We start from the raw sequence: 20,105 nt of genomic DNA, 5'->3' as shown, positions 1-20,105 counted from the left end.
TGTAACACGTATATGGAGTGAAACCATAAAACACAGACGTGAAGGACCTTGGATAGTAATCCAGAGATCTGGAAATATGAATTCCAGAGAAAAATATGGTGTACATTTCTCACTGCTTTAGAGACAGTCATATGTGCAGTGTCAGTTTAGATATTATGCACATCACTGGAGCTTCCCCTCTAAATGCTCCTAATCCCACTCTGCATCACTCATTCTGCCCTACATCTGTTTTTCCTCTCTCTCTCTCCTCTCTCCAAGCCTGTCATTTCTTTCCATCCTTCTGTTTCTGCAGAAAACTGTAATCCACAGCGTTGCTCTGCACTCAGCAAGTATTCTGCTGTAAAACCACATGTACACTGAAGGAGTGTATATTTGTGTGTTTGCTGTATTGGCGGGTGCTCTAAGTTTATCCAGAGCTTTGAGTAGCATAGACAGGCCAAGCTGTAGAACACAGAAAGCAGCCAGTCCCTGTGGGCTACAGTGTTTGAAAACTCGGATGTTACCAAAGCGTTTTGGCTGGAGATTTGACTGCAGGATTTTCTGAGTGCTGCGTCTCCTCCTTATATGTCTCTGTGAGCACACGTAACAGCTGAGTTGTTGTGTTGGCAGATAATGATCGGAGAGGCCATCCTGTTTTGCTGTCTGTCTCGGAGAAAGAACGGTGCTGGTGGTGCCGAGGCCAACATCAACGCAGCCGGCTGCAACTTCAACTCCTTCATACGCAGAGCCGTCCGATTTGTTGGTAGGCTGATGTGTTTTCTTTCTGCAGCTACACACTCACTGATGTCACATGAAGGAAAGCCTTGATAGGAACTTAAGAGTTTGATTGTGTTTTACTTTTCTGCTCCAAATGTTTTTTACTCCAAACACACACACACACACACACACACACACACACACACACACACACATCACACACACACACACACACACACACACACACACACACACACACACACACACACACAGTCCCCAGCAATGTCTCACAGCAGAGTTTGCCTTCATATCAAAAGCATGTTGACTTTATTTTATCTGCATCTCATTGATGTGAACAGCCGTGCTGTTTCCTGAGAGGAACACACTGATTAGATCCTCATCAGATTTACTTGTTTTTAAGACATTTTGTAGGAAGCTGATTGTTATTGAAATTAACTGGCTGTGTCTTTGTTTATAAATCATCAGTTATTAGATCCCCCACATTGCAGTCTCGTGCTAATTTGTCTCGCTCTGTAAAGCTCACCATAAACAAAAGCAGAAAAAAAAAATCAATATCAATTTAAGTTCATGGTCAATTTAAAATATTTCATGTTTTACGCAGCATTACACAATGCTTTTTGACAAGGAAGGGAAGCTGTTACACTTCACCAGACTTCAGTGAGGAAGGAGAGTCATTTTGTCTACTGAATAGAATAGAATAGAATAGAATAGAATAGAATAGATAGAATAGAATAGAACTTTATTGTCATTATACAAACAACAAATTCCCATTCAGAACAACCATCCAGAGGAGAACAGACAAGACTAACATGGGGGAGATGGGTGTCTACTGCTGCCTCAGTTATTAATAGGTCCCTTCAAACATTTTATGCCAGCCAGGACCAGCGTTCTTCCTGCTTTACATCTCACTCTCTATCCTCAGGAGTTCATGCATTCGGTCTTTGTGCCACGGCCCTCATCACTGACATCCTCCAACTGATGACCGGGTACCCAACACCATACTTCCTCACTGTGTGCAAACCCCAACTACACCACCCTTAATGTCAGCTGTGAGCAAAACCCCTACGTGATGGAGGATATCTGCTCAGGAAGCGACCCTGCAGCGATCAACCAGGGCAGGTGAGAAAGAGAAATCATTTGATGTACACTCAGGAGAGCCGCAGATTCAGAGTGGAGCAAAGTCTTGTAGTGAAAAAACCATTTAACTTGATGCTTTGTGATGCATTATGTCCATAGATATAAAGTGAGAGAGGACTGTAAGGAAACAGCTTGGTAATATAATGTTTTGAATTGTTAAATATTTGCTGGTGCCTTTATGTACCACAGCTACAGATATTCTTATTTTTAAACTGTCACACTGGTGATGATGTTTGAAAGGAAGAGCCAAAGGCAGACAAAAAAAACAAAGCAGTTGCACATAGTTGAGGACAACACCACTTTCATTACTACAGAAGCTGCACAATGGCAACAGGAAAAAACTAAGTATGTCATAATAAGAACAAACCAAAATACTGGAGAAGCAAAGATGATCAGGGAGCCGGAGGGAGACAAGACGACAACCCGACAAAGACCGAGGGAAGAAAAACTGAGTAATTACACACCAGGGAGAGAAAGACAGCGTAAAACAGGTGATTTCATTACACTTCATTACATTAATGAGAGCAGGAAAAAGAACAAAGGAGGGAAGTCAAACAACAAAATCACACGAGGTATTCAGACATGGTCAAAACTCTTTATGCCAACAAAGTGGATGTTAAATCAAACAATCTGCAATCAGTGCAGTGCAGACTTTCAGCTTTAAATCAAGGGAAAGAACTAGCATCAAGTCAGAAACTCAACAATTTAAATGTATTTTTTTAAGTTTTCAAGACTTGGATGAAAATCCTTTACAGTCAGCGAGCGCCTGAAGCAGGTCTTTACTGCAGCCGCCTTCAGTCGCTGCTCGTTTGTGGGTCTCTGCCTTCAGTTTTGCCTTCTGTACCTGAAAAGCTGCTCTGTTGGATTAAGATCAGGTGATTGGCTTGACCGTTGAAGAATATTATTCATTTCTTTGTCTTAAGAAGCTCGTTTGCAGCGTGCTTTCTGTGAAACTGCTGTTGGATCAGTTTTACAGCATTTGGCAGAATGAGCAGAGAGTTCAGCCCTGATCACTTCCCACAGTTCATGCTGCTGTCAGCAGTCACATCATCAATAAACATCAGGAGGTTTTTCCCTCGCCACACTTTCCTCTTCTTCTTGTACAAGTTCATCTTGGTTTCAACTGTCCAAAGAATTATTGTTGTTGTTGATAGTTTTAGTGAACAGCACCAAATACAAGTCCAATACTTGGGATAACAAGGCTGTAAAACTGCTTGTCAGGTAATTGTCTAAATAGTTTTGATCCTCTGAAAAGAAAAGCTCTCATTCATTAACAGTTCACCCTCTGAGGTCTAAGCCATCATACCCTAATGATGACTTAGACCTCATAGCCTAAACCTATTCCTGTATTTTGAAGAAAGACAAAACTTTCTTGAAAAAATGTGAATAGTTATTAATGTGCGTTATAGCATAATTACTGTCTTTGTTCCCTAATCACCAAATCCTGGAAGAACAATTTAATAACAACAAAAATTGCACACTGATTGCCTACGGTTATAGTTAGGATTAGCACTGGGGATGAAAACTTAGAATTAAAGCTGGAAAAGTGCACCTCAATCACATTTCAGCTGTTTGAGTTAAAATCCAGTGTAATGGGGCACAGAGGCAAAATTACAAAAACCTTATGGACCAAACTGTATAATCAGTGATGTACTGCACAAGTTTTTTTTTCCTAAGTGTGTAAAAGATGGGTAGTACATACCTGGAATACACAAATTATGGCAAGAAATGTCACAATCTGCAGACTGTGTGGAGTGGAAAGGTTGAGGTAGGATTTAACTAAAGGTGAGACATTTAATTAGGCTCTCACAAAAGCCCAAAACAAGAAGGCAAAAAGTGGAAACCCAACTGTATCCACATGCACAGGGACAGGAAACACATGGGTGAGATACATGACAAAATGTTAAACAGGAAATTCACACAGGAAGGTAACAAGACAGGTGAAACCAATGGAAATGATGACACAAGGGAAGTGAAACTAAATGAAAGACACAGGAGAGAAATAATTACCAAAGTAAAACAGGAAGTAATTAACAAATATAGAGGTTAGACACACACACATGAGCAACATTACACTAAAGCAGATATTGGGGAAGGCCAGCAAACTTATGCAAGAAACTCAACAAACTACACCCATTAAAATAAGAGCATAATCACCAAATGCAAAAATGATTAGTAATAAAGAAAGAAGAATGAAAACCCTGGGACCATGACAGGAGAACTCTTTCAATAATTCATCTTTTTTATTCATGTGCTCTTTCAGGTATTTAAGATGATCAGAGTTTCTGGCCTTCACTGTTGCTGCATCCTGATGCATTGCTGTTGTGGTCCTGGGCTGCTTTGTGTTTTTAGTTTCTGGGTCTTCTGTTGATGTATTTCATTTTCTTATGTTGGGCTCCTGGTTTTGATTCCTGGCTCATGTTTTGGTTGTGGGTTATTTTTGTGTTTCAGGTTGTGCTGGTGTTTTGTATTTGTGTTTAGCGTCTACCCTCTGTCCTTGTGCTGTGGGCTTAGTCTTGTTTCCTGTGTTTCCCTCCCAGCTGTTTCCCACTGTCTCATCAGTGTGTACAGATTGTCTGTGTCCTCGTCAGTTCTTTGTCAGGTCGTTGTTGCTGTGTGTGGTGATGTGTCCATTTGTTCCGCGTCTTGGCAAGAAGATTCTATGTTCTGGATGCTAAGCCTCGTTACTGCCAGGAAGGATGTTGCCCTTTGTTTTTGGTCTCAACATTTTAATTAAGGTCTGGTTACAGAGTTCTGCTCTGGGGTCCTATTCTGCCTGTCACACTGCCCGTCATGACAATTGTGCCATGTTGTGGCTCTTGATATAAAACATGCCATGAACACTGTTACAGCTGAAACCATAAAATACACTCATAATTGGGCTGTAACAAAGATATGTATGATGCAGTTGTCACAGTCAGGGGCCAAAGCAAAATAAGAGGACCCAAATGCAGATGTGGATAAAGAAGCAAAAACTATTTGCAGAAATGTTACTGTTAACAACAATGCAGCCAACTTTTAAGCAGCAATCTACACAAAACAATGTGCTTAAGGAGTCATCCATCAACAGCTGAGTTCAGCGAGGGTAGGTCACAGAAAGGAGAGCACCAGAGACAGGTAACACAGGTAACACAGGTAACACAGGTATCACAGGTTAGGTCCTACGACAGTGGACAGGATGGTTAGTTTAGAATCCAGAGGGCGAGGTGAATCCAAAAAGGGTGAGAGAATAGAATCTAATGTAGAAGGATGATAATATATGCTGATGATATGCAGTCTTTCTCATGCATAATTGGCTCAGCCTAATCATGTGATCATGTTGTGCAGTGTGATTGGGGAATCCCAGATTTGTAGGTAAAGAGCCGTCTGTTTATAATGACATCAGTTCTTGGCTGCAGCCTTATTGATTAGCCTGTGATGCGACTTCTGATTGGCTGAGCATTTTCTATCATGTTGGTTAGGGATGGCTCATGGCCATAAAGTATATAATGTCATAGTACAGATTATGACTCCTCATTGAGCAATATTAAGTCATACCTCCTGCTCAGAACTATGATTTGTACATGGTTGCCTTATGAATATGGTGATGTTATATATAATGCATTGATAGCAGCAGATTATGTGGTATACGTCCATCTGTGATGGGTCTTGTTGTATGTATTTAATGGAAAAATTAAAAATATATGTGGCACCATTTTTGAAAGTGCTCTTACCATGTCTTAAGGACCCAAACCCTTTGTACAGCAGTGTACATAGAGTACAGAATACTCTCACAGATGTAAATATTGATTTAGAAGTTATTTTTCCCCATAATTTCCTGAAACCTGTTTCTCAAACAATTGTAAATACTGTCACTTGCCAGATTGTCACATCACTCCCCTGTTTTCCAGCCATCATGATACTGTAATATGCTTCTGAGGTAGTTTTCCCATTTTATACATTTTGACTTTTTGCCTGCTCACTTATTAGAATTGTTCATCTACTGACTGAGCACCCACATTTGACAGCTTTTGGATTTAATATTGGGATTTTTCTGTCTCCTGGTGTGTAACATTGTTACTGCACAATATGGCAAGAATGGACCCACAAGTTTCCACCTCTGACATTATCACGGGACACATGGCAGCCAACATGGGAACATTCTTGGTGTCAAGAGATCTGAACTGGGCGCTGAGTGATTGGGGCCAGGCATCGACAAGCAGGGGGTCAGGCTTAGACACAGGGAGGTGCAGGCTTGGGCATCAGACAGCCTAGGAGCAGATGTGGCACAGTAGCACAGTTTCGCTATGAGCCAGGGCACTGAGCAGTTGCGAAAATGGGCGTTGACAGCAGCCAGACTTCCCTTTAGAAAAGTGTCCCCCACAATGGTGCACCCTAAGGATTAAATGAGGCAGGCTCAAACTAAAAGCTTGCTGATATGGGGGCTGGAACTAGCAGGATGCTAGCAGGCTGGAAGCTACCAGTTAGCAGGCATCTAGGAGGCCACAGGCTAGTGCCCTCCAGGGCTGTAAGCAGCAGGAAGATAGCAGGCTGGACTCTAGCTTAAATTTGCTGATTACTGATACATTTTACCATGGTGAGCAAGGAATACCTGAGCTCTTGAGCCACTGCTAAAAATACTCTGATGCCAGGAACTTTAGAACACCTATATATATATATATATATATATATATATATATATATATATATATATATATATATATAAACTATTCCAGCTCAATGATGTTGAGCTGGAATAGCTCAAGCTATTCCTCTCAGCTTCTAATTGAGAGGAATTTGGAGGCTACTACTTGAACTCCCCAGGAAAAAATTCGTATGTCTTCCGAGTCCATTCTGGCCAGACTGCAGTCATGTCAGAGGAAGCAAATATCCCAACACTGAACACCCAGGAGGCAGAGGAAAATCCAAGTCTTTAATCCAAAATGGGCAGCTGGCATTCACAGTTATTCAGGTAAATAATTTCAGGCAAAAAGTCAAGGTGTTTAAAAAAAAAAAAGAGCAGGTGCTACTCAGAGAGGTTTAAAAAAGCCGACTCAAAGAAATCAGAATACAAAAGAAAAATCTGAACTAGGATAATTGAAAAAAAAGAAACATTTGTCTGTATAAAGCAATGAAAAAGCAGCAGCATTGAAAGTTTTCTGTACTGTCTGCAGCAAAGTGTTCCTCTCATTTTTTCAAGCAGTTAAAATTGAATTAAAAATTAGTTCATTCTGAATCTGTCTTTGATTATGCAGGAACCCTAAATGGGTAGTTTCTGTAAGATTTAATATGGGCATTCCTCCATCTATGTTTTTGTGTGTCACTAGGTAGCATAAGGTTGTTGGTAAATGGCATGAAGCTGTGATTGACCAATGCATTTGGGAGACACGTAGTTTTGGCTGCAGACTATGGTGCTCTAAATATAACCTCCTGCTTTTGGCATAAACACAGTCTTCTGCTCTCTCTGTGACAGCTTTAGCTTCAGCCTTGTTTCTAGAGCAGCATGAATCGCTGTTTTGCTGCAGTGGTTGTGCATCCGGGAATTATTAACCTATTTTAACGGCAGAAGCTTTGCATTATAAGATTTGCCTCCCTTTAGGCAAGTCTAACAATGATGCATCATGGTTTGTGTTGAAGGTCATCAAAAACACAAATAAATATGAGGACTTTTGTAATTATAATCACATCTAGCTAAATGTGGGGGTGCATCCCTTTGATTTAGCTGCATGTGATCCCTGCTTGTTCCATGTGTTTCTATCCACTTCCACCAAAAAAGGAAATGCACCCACAGTGTAGTTTAATTACACTCAAGTTTAACAAAAACTTGAGTTTTAAAACTGTACTTAATATTTTAAATCACATGTACTCTTGACTTTATAAAGTCTACTCAGAATCACTATTTCAAACAACTAACCAGCAGATTTCTTAGATGTATTTACTTGAACAGGAGTATAATTTACTTAAAAACACGTAAAACCAATTGCCTTAAAAAGTGTTACTCATGTTATTCACGTTCTTCAGAAATCCACAGAGATAAATAAAGATCTGCTCCATTCTCCTAAAATAGTCACATATAACAAAAATAAAAGTAAAAACACACTTCAAAGTATTTATATCTGCTTTTTATTTCTATTTATTTCTCCCAATTTCTAAAACAACTGACACTACTCATCTGAAAATGTAATTTACATTAATGGAGGCATCAGTAGGAGGCCAGTTTATTTGGTGACATTGTTTGTCGATGACACCAGTTTTAATGTGATGGTTTAAAACATTTCAGGAGATTGTTCAGACCTTCAATTAGTTACATTCAAACTCTAAAAGCTTAGAATTCTAAAAGTTTGCAGATTTGGTCGAAGGATCAGTCTTTGGATAAAAGTGGATGTGTTTCACACCTCTAGGGTTATCCAACTGTAAAGCATTAACAACTCAAAGGAGGCTAAGTATTTTAGGTACTGTAGGTAAAAATACCTCCCTCAAAATGATGTCAGCAGACCCTGCATCAAGGTGGAGAGGACTTGGGGAAATGGGCACAGCTTCATCAGTGACAGCACCTCCATCAGATCCAGGCCTCCTCACTCCCAGAACCTGTTCAGAAGCAAACAAAAGCAACATCATAACAGGGAGATGTTGGTGGGAATAATCAATTATTAGCCAACAGTTCACAGCAACCACGTTTATACATAAAAAAAAGTAAAAGTCAGTAAACAGCCACTGTGTATCTTTGTGCTGCTGAACTGACATGATTCCTGTTACGCTCCTGTGTCACAAAGGCAGATATTTCAGAGGCATGATGGGAATGAGCGACCTGCCAGTAACCTTTCAGGAGATCAAGCTTGGTGACAAACTTAGCAGTCCCCACCCTCTCCACACAGTCATCCATGTGTGGGACTGGAAGAGAGTCGGGTTTGGTGATGGGACTCACTTTGTGATAATCACTGCAGAATCGCCTGGTCAGCACCAAAAAGTGAAAGTGAGCTCCATGTGCTAAAACTAGGAATGGCAAACCAGTATTCAACCTCCCTCTTCATGACAGCTCGCCTCACTGGATTAATACAGTAATGCTGCTTAATAGGCTTGTGATCACCAACATCTGTGTCAGGATTTGTAAGTGGGTGACTCTACAGTAAGAATCAGGAAGGCTTCTGAATCACCGAGGACACTCTTCCCATGGTCAACATATTTTTTCAGTATGTTAACATGACACACACGGGACTTCTTCCTCTGATCGGGTGTCTTAACCAAGTGATCCGTGTCACTGAGCTGACACTCAATTTCACAGGGACCTGAAGAATGAACCCAACCACGGGCAGGAGGACCACAACACGTTCTCCAGGCTGGAAAAGGCACACAAGAGGTTTTTGTTGGTCATAATCTTTCATCCTTGATTGCGCCACAGAGTATTTTGCAGTGTTATCTTGTAAAATGGTGATGGGTCCACTCAGTCCACCTCACTGCCAGTCAGGGGAAAAAAAAAAACCTGAGAAATAAAAGGCTCAAACCTTTCATCCATCCCGGTCACCATCTGTTCCTCAGACAATGGCCTGTGGTGATCAACAGTAGACTGACACTGGACTGGGCCAACAGCAGAGGGGTTTTATCTCTTGACTGTTCTTTCCTTCTCAGAACAGGGCAAACTAAGAGATCACCAAGTTCATGACAATATAAACACCGGTGATCACCACGCGCCACTGTGGCAGCGCACTGGGAAACGTGAGGTGACCGTGCCCGACCCCGTCAGAAGAACCTGAAGCCCTGCAGAAGAAAAAAACGCTCCTATGAGTAAGGGCAAGCTCATCAGCCATGACAGCAGCCTTGGCAAGAGTTTCGACTTTTTGCTCATTTACATAAACAGCAATGCGCTCTGGCAAGCATTTTTTTTTAATTATTCATTGTTTTTTGGAAATCTTCCAAAAGTGAAGTAAAATCTTCACTTTTGGAAGATTTCCAAAAAAAAAAAAATCTTCCAAAAGTATAAAAGTGTGAGTTCTCTCAGCTCCACAGAGTCCTTGACCTCACCAGCATGACACCCTTTATCAAAAAGCAGCAGCATTTTCTCGTGCAAGCTCAACATGTGTCTGATTGGCCGTCTGAACGTATTGTCTGAGTTTTTGTCTGTGTGCCTCGGGCACCAACACACAGGCACCGAACACCGCAGCTTCAACCACATTATAATCTAAGCTTTGGTCCACTGAGAGGCTGGCACACCTACTAAGCCTTGCCAACAAGCTTACATTTCAGCAGCAAGGCCTAAACTTCCTTTGGCCAGTTCAAAGCATACGCAATACACTCAAAAATGACAAAATACAAATCCACCTCAGACTCTCTAAATTGTAGCACCAGTTTAATGTGCTTGTCCACATCAAAGCTGTCATGAGGAGTCTGTGGGGCCTACAGTGTGACGGGCGACTGGGTAGAGCTACCAGGCTGGCGCTCCACCTACGAAGCCTTCACTCTGAGATGTAGAGCCTGCACCTCCAACTCCTCATTTCTCAACTCCACCTCCTTGATGTAGAGCATCAGCTGGAGTTTCTCAGCTGATGTCCCCATTGCAGGATTTGGAGGACCTATGAGAGCAGTGGTTACAGGAGGAACAGTGGGAGCAGTCTCAGCAGCTGGCAGAGGAACTGGGTGCTCCACATCAGCGTTATCTGCCCCACTTCAGCTCCTCTTTTCTCACAGTCAAAGGTGTTTGCACATTTAAAAGGTCTGCAACAAGCATGAAATCCATCCTTCTACACTAATCCACCTGCTGAAATGTAGGACCACAAATGCTAACCAGAAATACACAAACAGAAAAAACATCTACCACACTTACCAGAGCAAACACAAGGACAAACGACGAGCCCCCCCATTATCTTACACTCCGGCCTAGGTCAAATCACAGTGCAACAAAAACATGACTCCCTTGCTCCCTGCATCCAAGAAGAACCAGTACCACACAGTGAGGTCATCATCTCAAACAGGATAGTTTAGGTGGATCACTTCAGGGTGGGCACAGCCAAAATAACAAAAAATATTTTAGAAAAGAAAACAACTAACTTCCCTACCACCAAGGAAAAATCTAAAAAAAAAATATTTACAATATCTACAATACATACATAGAGAAATAATCTTCCACATACAGACACCAAAACACAGAAGAGAAAAAAAATTAACAGCACCACTTCCAGGTATGGAGGTATGAAGACAATGTATCAGATTATGACCTGAGTCATAACAATCCGATCTGCATTAATCTCGTCCTTTTACTCTTGATAAGACCTGCAACTCCAAAGCAAATTTCCCCACATCTCTACTGGACCCCTTAAGATGCAGCTATGAAAAATTACCAGCATTTTCAATGTAAAGAGGATCATCACCACATAGAACTGGGAGACTTTACAGTAAAAGGGTGCACATTCCTGTCATTATGAAACATTAAAAAATGGGAAATAAATATGTTTTTAAGTCCTCAAGGGGCAATAGTAGGGACAACTATTATTTACTGCCAAAACATACCTCAACACATTCATTCAGTACAATTTTCTCTCAAGCGCTGATTCTTCTTCTTTTTGGCACAGTTTAGTGCACTGCTTCCTCCTACTGGTCAAATAATGTCTTTCATTTGTTGTTACTCAGTTGCTCTGATGTCGCTCAAAAAAACGATGAGTAAAATTTTATTTTCACCATACAGCTAACAGTAAGACGATCTTGTTCTGGCCTGGAAAAATGGGCTGTTACTGCAAGAGAAGATAAAAAAAAACTCAGTCACCTAACCTGTGTGAGCTCAATGCAGATATGGATTGTTCAATACAGGAAACCCATTTGTCATGCTCAGAACTACAGATACAGCCACTTAACCCTTTAACACGGCCAATGGCCACATACACCTGTTACCTGCCGTGAACTGCTGGTTAACACCGAGCGTATCACCGCTGAGGCCTGATCAAACTTTGCATTACCATAATTACACAACTGTTTTCAAACAGTTTCCAAAGATTGTGAGAAGTTCCACTTCACTCCCAGCATAATATGCCAGTATGCCTTCATTGGGCCTGCAGAGGGATTGACCAATCCTTACACACTTTGCAAATCAGGCTTCACAACTGAATACTAATTAGTTATGATATGGAGACTTAACTAGTGGTTCAAAAAAAAGAGTCTTGAAAAATTGCTGAACTCCAGCTTAAATGTTATTAAATTCATATTATAATGTGTATTTCTTTTGGATAATTTATTATGCTTTGTATTGAAACAACAGCTTAAAAATTACTTATATTATAATGAGATAGCTGCTTATATATGTGTGTGTGTGTGTGTGTGTGTGTGTGTGTGTGTGTGTGTGTGTGTGTGTGGTGTATGTGCATATAAGTGCACTAAAAGTGGGTCACTGAAGCTGTGCTATCAGTTTTTTATACCCGAATACAATTTTTATGACTCCACAGATGTTGCAAATGCTTTTTTTAAGGATGAAAGCACACACACACACACACACACACACACACAGCTGCATGAGGGCACCAAGACGTACGGATTCACACACATTCAGAGTCATGAGTTCAGATCAGGGATGAGTATGAGGAGTTGTCAGACCCAGATCATAGAGATGGAGCTGACAAACTAGGCTACAGGTTCACCGTTCTCCTGTAGCACTGTAGTGTATGACTCCAGCTTCAGTTTAGTTTTGTTTATATACGAATAACTTTATTGATCACAGGGGGAAATTCATATGTCTGACACAGCTCATCTGCTATTTGTATGAGAATTAAAAGCCTGATGGCTGTGGGTACAAATGGTTTTCTGTAACTCTGTTTTAGAGTACTGATGCTTTTTTGTTGCATAAAGATGTTGTAAAGTGGGTGATCAGAGTTGCCCAGGATGGCCTCTGTGGTAGTAACTGGTTACACTCCAACTGGTGGTAAGACAGTAGCTCTGTAAGCTTCTTTGACATTAGCGTACAGCTGATCAATGGTTTTATTTTCTCTGATAGGACAGTCATCAAATTGTTGATTGTTATCGGCCAGTTTACAAACAACAGCTGCCTTAGACATGCATAGTGTGTACATGTTGGGGGGGGCTCCCCCTCGGTGATGAAATAAGAGTACCACGGCTCTATGTACACAGCTGACGGTGACAATGGTTGCTAATCACTGTGCTAACGTACCAGCTAACGTTTTCTTGTTCTGCTGTGATAATTAATCCAATGTTCAACATTTGTTCTACATGACTTTTCTCTCAGGTCATTTGTGCCCCACGTGTCATGACCCACGGTTTGAGAAACACGGCCTTAACACTGTTTGTATGTATTTTATTGGTAATAAGGTGGGCAGGTAAATCTGTGACTGCAATGTTAACATAAGTTACAAAGTACATGAAATGAGGCCCTTCATTTGTTTCATTCATTCAGCCCTTAATAAGATATATTGTGTGGGATTGTGCTGATTGCTTCTTTTCACCTCCTGCTGGATCTGTTTTTGTTGTTTTGTCTCTTGCAGAAAATCCTTCCCGTCGCAGCATGCTACCCTTGCATCCTTTGCTGCAGTCTATGTTTCGGTGAGTGATGCTTTGAGCCCATAGAATTACATTCTTTCCTCTACATTACAGAGTCATGAATGCCTGGGTGCTCGGTCCCTCCCATCACTGCTTGCAGCTGTAACTTAAATTGGAACTGTATTTCTGCAGCACGTGTGTTGGAGGTCCATCTAGGACCAAGTAAATGGAACTTGGACCAAAGTAATAACTGTGTCCTTTTTTTTACTGAAACCACAGTCTTTTCTAAACCTAACCAACCCAAACAGCAAATGATAATGAAGGGAAAATGAATGAAAATGCATCATAAATGTAGACGTAATCAGAAACTATAAAATACATTGGTCTCATTGGGATTAATAGTTATGCCTCCAACACTACCTCTTACCTCCTTATGTGGACATCAGCTTTCATATTTCACAAAGTGCCCACCGACAGCGTGGCATCTGTTTTCAATGCAAATGCACATGAATAAAAGTAAAATTTGTGTCCAAATTTAAAATAAATAGATTCAATTTCATGGCAGTTTCATTGCAGGGATACTGAACCTTAGAAGTGTCAAGGTACATAACATGAGCTTGCTAGGTCGGTCTGAGGGCATCATTTTAAGAAAACTGCATGCCACATAAGTGTATAGAAGCTTAATATACACTGCCTGGGCAAAAAAAAAGTTGCCACCAAAAAAAAGGTCACACACTAATATTTCGTTGGACCGCCTTTAGCTTTGATTGCGGCATGCATTCACTGCGGCATTGTTTCGATAAGCTTCTGCAATGTCACAACATTGATTTCCATCCAGTGTTGCATTAATTTTTCTCCAAGATCTTGCAGCGATGATGGCAGATTCTGACCACTGTGCAAAGCCTTCTCCAACACACCCCAAAGATTCTCAGTGGGGTTGAGGTCTGGACTCTGTGGTGGCCAATCCATGTGTGAAAATGATGTCTCATGCTCCCAGAACCACTCTTTCACAATTCGAGCCCAATGAATCCTGGCATTGTCATCTTGGAATATGCCCGTGCCATCAGGAAAAAATCCATTGATGGAATAACCTGGTTATTCAGTATATTCACGTAGTCAGCTGACCTCATTCTTTGAGCACATAATGTTGCTGAAATTAGACCTGACCAACTGCAGCAACCCCAGATCATAGCACTGCCCCCACAGGCGTGTACAGTAGGCACTGGGTATGATGGGAGCATCACTTCACCTGCCTCTCTTCTTACCCTGATGCACCATCACTCTGGAACAGGTAAATCTGGACTCATCAGACCATCATGACCTTCTTCCATTGCTCCAGAGTCCAATCTTTATGCTCCCGAGCAAATTGAAGCCTTTTTTTTCCAGTTAGCCTCACTGATTAGTGGTTTTCTTAAGGCTACACAGCTGTTCAGTTCCAATCCCTTGAGTTCCCTTCTCATTGTGTGTGTGTGGAAACACTCTTACTTTCACTATTAAACACAGCCCCGAGTGCTACTGTTGTTTTTCTTTGATTTGATTTCACCAAACGTTTAAGTGATCACCGATCACGATCATTCGGGATTTTTTTCTGGCCACATTTCTTCCTCGAAGACAATGGGTCCCACTATCCTTCCAGTTTTTAATAATGCGTTGGACAGTTCTTAACCCAATTTTAGTTTCTGCATCTCCTCAGATGTTTTCTCTTCTTGATGCATACCAATGATTTGACCCTTCTCAAAGAGACTGACATCTTTTCCATGACCACGCGATGTGTCTTTGGACATGATTGTTTAAGAAATGAGAAGCAACTCATTGCACCAGTTTGAGTTAAATAACTTGTTGCCAGCTGAAAGGTAATCGCCCATGCTGTAATTATCCAATAGGAGGTTCGTACCTATTTGCTTAGTTAAATCCAGGTGGTGATTTTTTTTTTTTTTTTTGGCCAGGCAGTGCGTCTTTCATGTAGTAATATGTGTAATGTCTAGTTGCCATCAGTATTATATTCTTTATGATTTTGCTCTCTCCATCATCCTCTTACCTTTGTTTTCTTTTCCTATGTATTCACTTAGAGAAATTCCTGAAAATGGGCCTGAAAAAACAAAACCAAAGTAACCTTATCTGTTCAAGATCCTCAACAATGATAAAATAAACTCAGTCTGACTCTGGATGGATGGAATTAATGTTAGTTGTTTGGTGAGCTAGATAATTTGCTCAAGTGAAACTAACTGCAGAGCATCGTGATACTTGGCCACTGTGTAATGTAGTGTGACTGCACACGGGTTTTAGTTGGGTTCAGTGAAAAGGAATTGCATTGAACAAGCTGTCCACTAATAAAATTCTCATTACTTATATCAAGCTTCAACAGATACAGCTATCTGTCTGATAATCAAAGACACATTCTGAGTGAAGATTCTGGAAATCTTTCACTTCCTGCACCCACCTTCACACACAGAATCATGGCATTACACTATCTTTGCAGCACACAAGCAGACTTATTATTAGGCAATAACTTCTCTAACTTTACTGTATTCATCTTGGAAGTCTGGACCATTGATGTGACCTCAGTGGTGCATATGGCCATCATAGAAACAGTGTCTCAGGAGCTGCCAAATTAAGTTCTAATTGCAGTGGAAACTAAAAACTTAAGATGTGGTCCAACTCCTGGTACGGTTTTATCCAGATCCACATTACTTTATCTGTCAATCAGATGTGTGCACCATGCTGCCCACTGAGAATATTAAAGGCTGATGGCACATTTATATATTACAAGGCCTTTTTTGCCCAGATCCACACTAATAAATCATTACTAGTGTAAAATATAGGACAAAAACCAAAAATAGTGCACAATCCATACACTAATAGCCTACATGCCCATATGTACTTGTAGTCCACTTGGCTGTGTGATCTAAAAATGTACGGTAGGCTTCATCTATAGCAGCTAAAACTGCCATTTTACAGATATAAGCATTTAATATAAGTCTCCATTTGCAGAGATGGTGTATGAAACCAGTGTTATTGGCTCAACCTGCCACTGATTGTCTTTCAGTTCATTGCTTAGCTTTGTGGTCTATAAATGTATTGTTTTTAATTTTCTGCAGCAAAAAAGCAGTATTTTTGAGATAGAAAATCTCCAATAAACCCACAGTATGTACTCTTCCTACACTTCTATAACAGGAACCAATAAGCCAAAAACTATCAGTAAATCAGTACTGTATGTTCCATGTCTTGCAGATGTACTTCAACAGCACTCTGACGGACTCATCCAAGCTACTTAAGCCCCTGCTTGTCTTCTCCTTTATTATGAGCGCCATCATTTGTGGTTTGACCAGGATTATTCAGTACAAGAACCACGCCATTGATGTCTACTTGGGCTTCCTGCTTGGAGGCGCTATTGCTGTCTACCTGGTATGGTATCAGATGCTGTTGTTGACACTCTGAGTGTAGAAGTTCTCATAATAAAAGCTTATGTGTTGGAGACCTATTTGGTTGTTCTTAAGTTTTCAGCTAAAATAATTTAAGTGAAGTTTTAATATGTTATCAAGTAGAGTTATGGAAATGAATTAATCCCTTGTCAGCCCAGAAGTGTGAATGCAAACTATGGAGAGCTGCACATGAAGGTACAAAGAAAGGTTGATCAATTTTAGGAAAAATTATCTGAAACACAACAATTACTTCCAATACAAGTTTATGAAAAAACAAGAATAAGAGTGCACAGCAAACCCAGAAGCAGTGCTTTCAGCTAAATGATAATAGCACTATGTTAATATGCTCACAATCAAAGTTCTAACACGCTTCTCTATGGAAGGCATTGGTTACCATGTTCATCATATTTAGCATCTTGGCATTCATATTACAGCCCTGTGTGCTAATGCTAAGTAGCATTAAACACAGAGTACTGCTCAGGTACAAAACACATGTTGTGAACAAGAGCCAAAGATTAATAATAGCTAATGATAAGTGAAGAGTGGTGTATAAACACAGAGAGGCCTCCCATTCTACTCTTGGGTATCTAGGAACCACAAGTAAGCTAGCAGTCTGATACTACGTTTCCACCGCTTAGGTGCCAGTTCTGGTGTTAGTTTTAATGAACCGGTGAAACACTTACCTGCATTTCCACCACGCTTTGTGAACTGATCATTTACGTATGAGTGTGGGCGGGTCCTCGTCTGTACACTAAAGTCGAACTACTGCAGCATCTGTGTGCAGCACAGAGGTATACACAGACAGCGATTACGAGCAAGATGACAAGTACGCACTTTGTGTCCTTTTATCTGTGATATAAACTGATACAAAGCAGCAAGTTCAGCCTTAGAGCCCAACCTAATTCACAGCCGTGAAAATCTAATCGCTTTTCTCATGTAATACACAATGCATTGAAATAGCAGTAGAAAGCTTTAAGACTTTAAACTTTAAGATGCCAGAGTCACACCCTTCTGCCGCTTTCATCACGCGTTCTTGGTTCAAAACTAGCTTGCTTGCAGGGCCCAAGTTGAACCCATATTTTGGCTGAGCACCAAGTGCGTTTGCAGTGGAAAAAACACTGAACGGTTCAAATACTGCCACCGACACCAGAACCCCGTCAGTGGAAAAAGAGCCTGAGAGCAAAGTGCTCTATTGGGGTGATACGGTACTATGAGATCTTTAAGATACGTTTGAGCCTAATTATTTAATGCTTTGTATGTGAGGAGAAGGATTTTAAATTCTATTCTAGATTTAACAGGGAGCCAATGAAGAGAAGCCAATATGGGAGAAATCTGCTCTCTCTTTCTAGTCCCTGTCAGTACTCTAGCTGCAGCATTTTGGATCAGCTGAAGGCTTTTCAGGGAGCTTTTAGGACAGCCTGATAATAATGAATTACAATAGTCCACCCTAGAAGTAATAAATGCATGAATTAGCTTTTCAGCATCACTCTGAGAAAGGATGTTTCTAATTTTAGAAATATTGCGAAAATGAAAAAAAAGCAGTCGTATATATTTGTTTAATATGTGCATTGAAGGACATATCCTGGTCAAAAATGACTCCAAGATTTCTCACAGTGTTACTGCATTACTGCATTGCATTAGTTTGCTAATGCTAATTAGCTTGCTAATGCAAAGTGCTAAATGGCATTACAGCTTGCTAATTCAGTAACGGTGAACAGTTGGAAAATTATGTATATAATATTCCATGTAACATTCAACAGTTAATATTATGTATATAATATTCTCTGATAGCCAGTTTCAATAGCCAGGGCCTCTGCCCCTGGCCACCACCCAACACACACATCACCCGACCCCTACGATGCCTCCTCGGGGTGTTAATTTCATTGTCAAAATATTTTCGTCATAGTTTTTGTCAATGACCCTTTTTTCATGACAAAAACTAGATGATAACTAAATAAAAACTACCTAAAAGGATAAAAACAATGACAAAATTAATTGACACGTTCGTCAACGAATGAAAACGAGACAAAAATGCTTTACGGGGATGACATCCAATCAGAATTTAATTAATTTTGTGACAGAGCGGGACAAGTTAGAAAAACATCCAATCAAATGCACAGTTGCACAAATTTGCTCTAAACCTGGGAAGACCAAACTAGCCTGTGATTGGTCATTACTTCCGATAGAACTAAGTTATGTAAACAATGTCAGCAGGGAGGAAGAGAAGAGCCGATGTATGGACACATTTTTCCTTTGATGTTGTGACAAACAAAACGATGTGTAAACCATGTGGGCGACTATCTCGGGTAAAATCACGACAAATCTTAAACATCTGTAAACCAGTCACCGAGATCTCCATGCAAAGGTCAGCATTTTAATGTCATGCAGGGTAAAGTGTTTTTCCCAGTTTGTGTTTAGAGAAAATCTCCACACCGCGGTGGATTAGCCTTTATAATCTTAGTCCTGAACACTGCCCTGTACCTTTCAGAGCGTCCTGCTGTAAAACGCTCATATTATCTCAGTAAGGTGGTGTTAATGATGAGGTGTGTGGGAAGCAGGTGAAACGCTAATGTTATTATTATAATATTCCATAACTTTGAATAAATGTTTAATTTTGTGTAAGTGTGTATAAGTGTGTAGTTCAAGGGAACTGAAGAAAAAGCATTTTACACCCTTTATATTTTAGTCGACTGAATCGACTGTAGATTTAGTCGACTATATTCTTACAATAATTCAACTAAAACTAGACTAAAACTAAAACATTCAGACGACTAAATTATGACTAAAACTAAATCAAAATTTGCTGTCAAAATTAACACTGCCTGCGGGCGGTGGGCCTACAAGAGGGCGGGCACATGTCGTCTCTTCGAGCAGTCTAATGCACAGTCACCAGATGCTCTCCCTTGAATCCCCTCACCAGGCCTGGCTCCAGGGTGGTTGAGGTGGTTCGGGCATTTGAAAAGGATGCTTCCTGGGCAGCTCTTGGCTGAGGTGTTCCAGGCATGTCCTAATAGGAGGAGGCCCCAGGGCAGACCCAGGACACGCTGGAGAGATTTTGTCTCGGTTGGGCTGAGAATGCCTTGGGGGTCCCCCCAGATGAGCTGGTGGTGATCAATGCACCGGGTGATCAACCGCTGGCTAAAACCCTGAGTTACAGGGAGGATGAGGTCACTTAATGCAGCAAAACCTTTTCTGTTGAAGGTAGAAAAACACAGAGATCAGACAGGAGTTACCTGAAAATGCCTTCTTGTTTTATTTTTCTTCTTAAAAGCATCGGCAGCTTCTTTTGAGATAAGGTAATGAATTTACAGTGCAGTAGACTGCTCTGTCTCTGTTAATATGAGTCAGTGTAGCTCACCCAACATTCTCTTTCTTTCT

At 40.7% G+C, this 20,105-nt stretch overlaps 1 pseudogene; it reads left to right on the top strand.

Moving 5' to 3' along the window:
- LOC115799409 (phospholipid phosphatase-related protein type 4-like) overlaps positions 1–20,105 on the top strand; it is a 94,925-nt pseudogene that overhangs the window by 68,719 nt on the left and 6,101 nt on the right.

The sequence above is a fragment of the Archocentrus centrarchus genome, chromosome 20, assembly GCF_007364275.1.
Source record: "Archocentrus centrarchus isolate MPI-CPG fArcCen1 chromosome 20, fArcCen1, whole genome shotgun sequence".
NCBI classification, from domain to species: Eukaryota; Metazoa; Chordata; class Actinopteri; order Cichliformes; family Cichlidae; genus Archocentrus; species Archocentrus centrarchus.
This window is presented reverse-complemented; position numbering and strand designations above follow the sequence as displayed.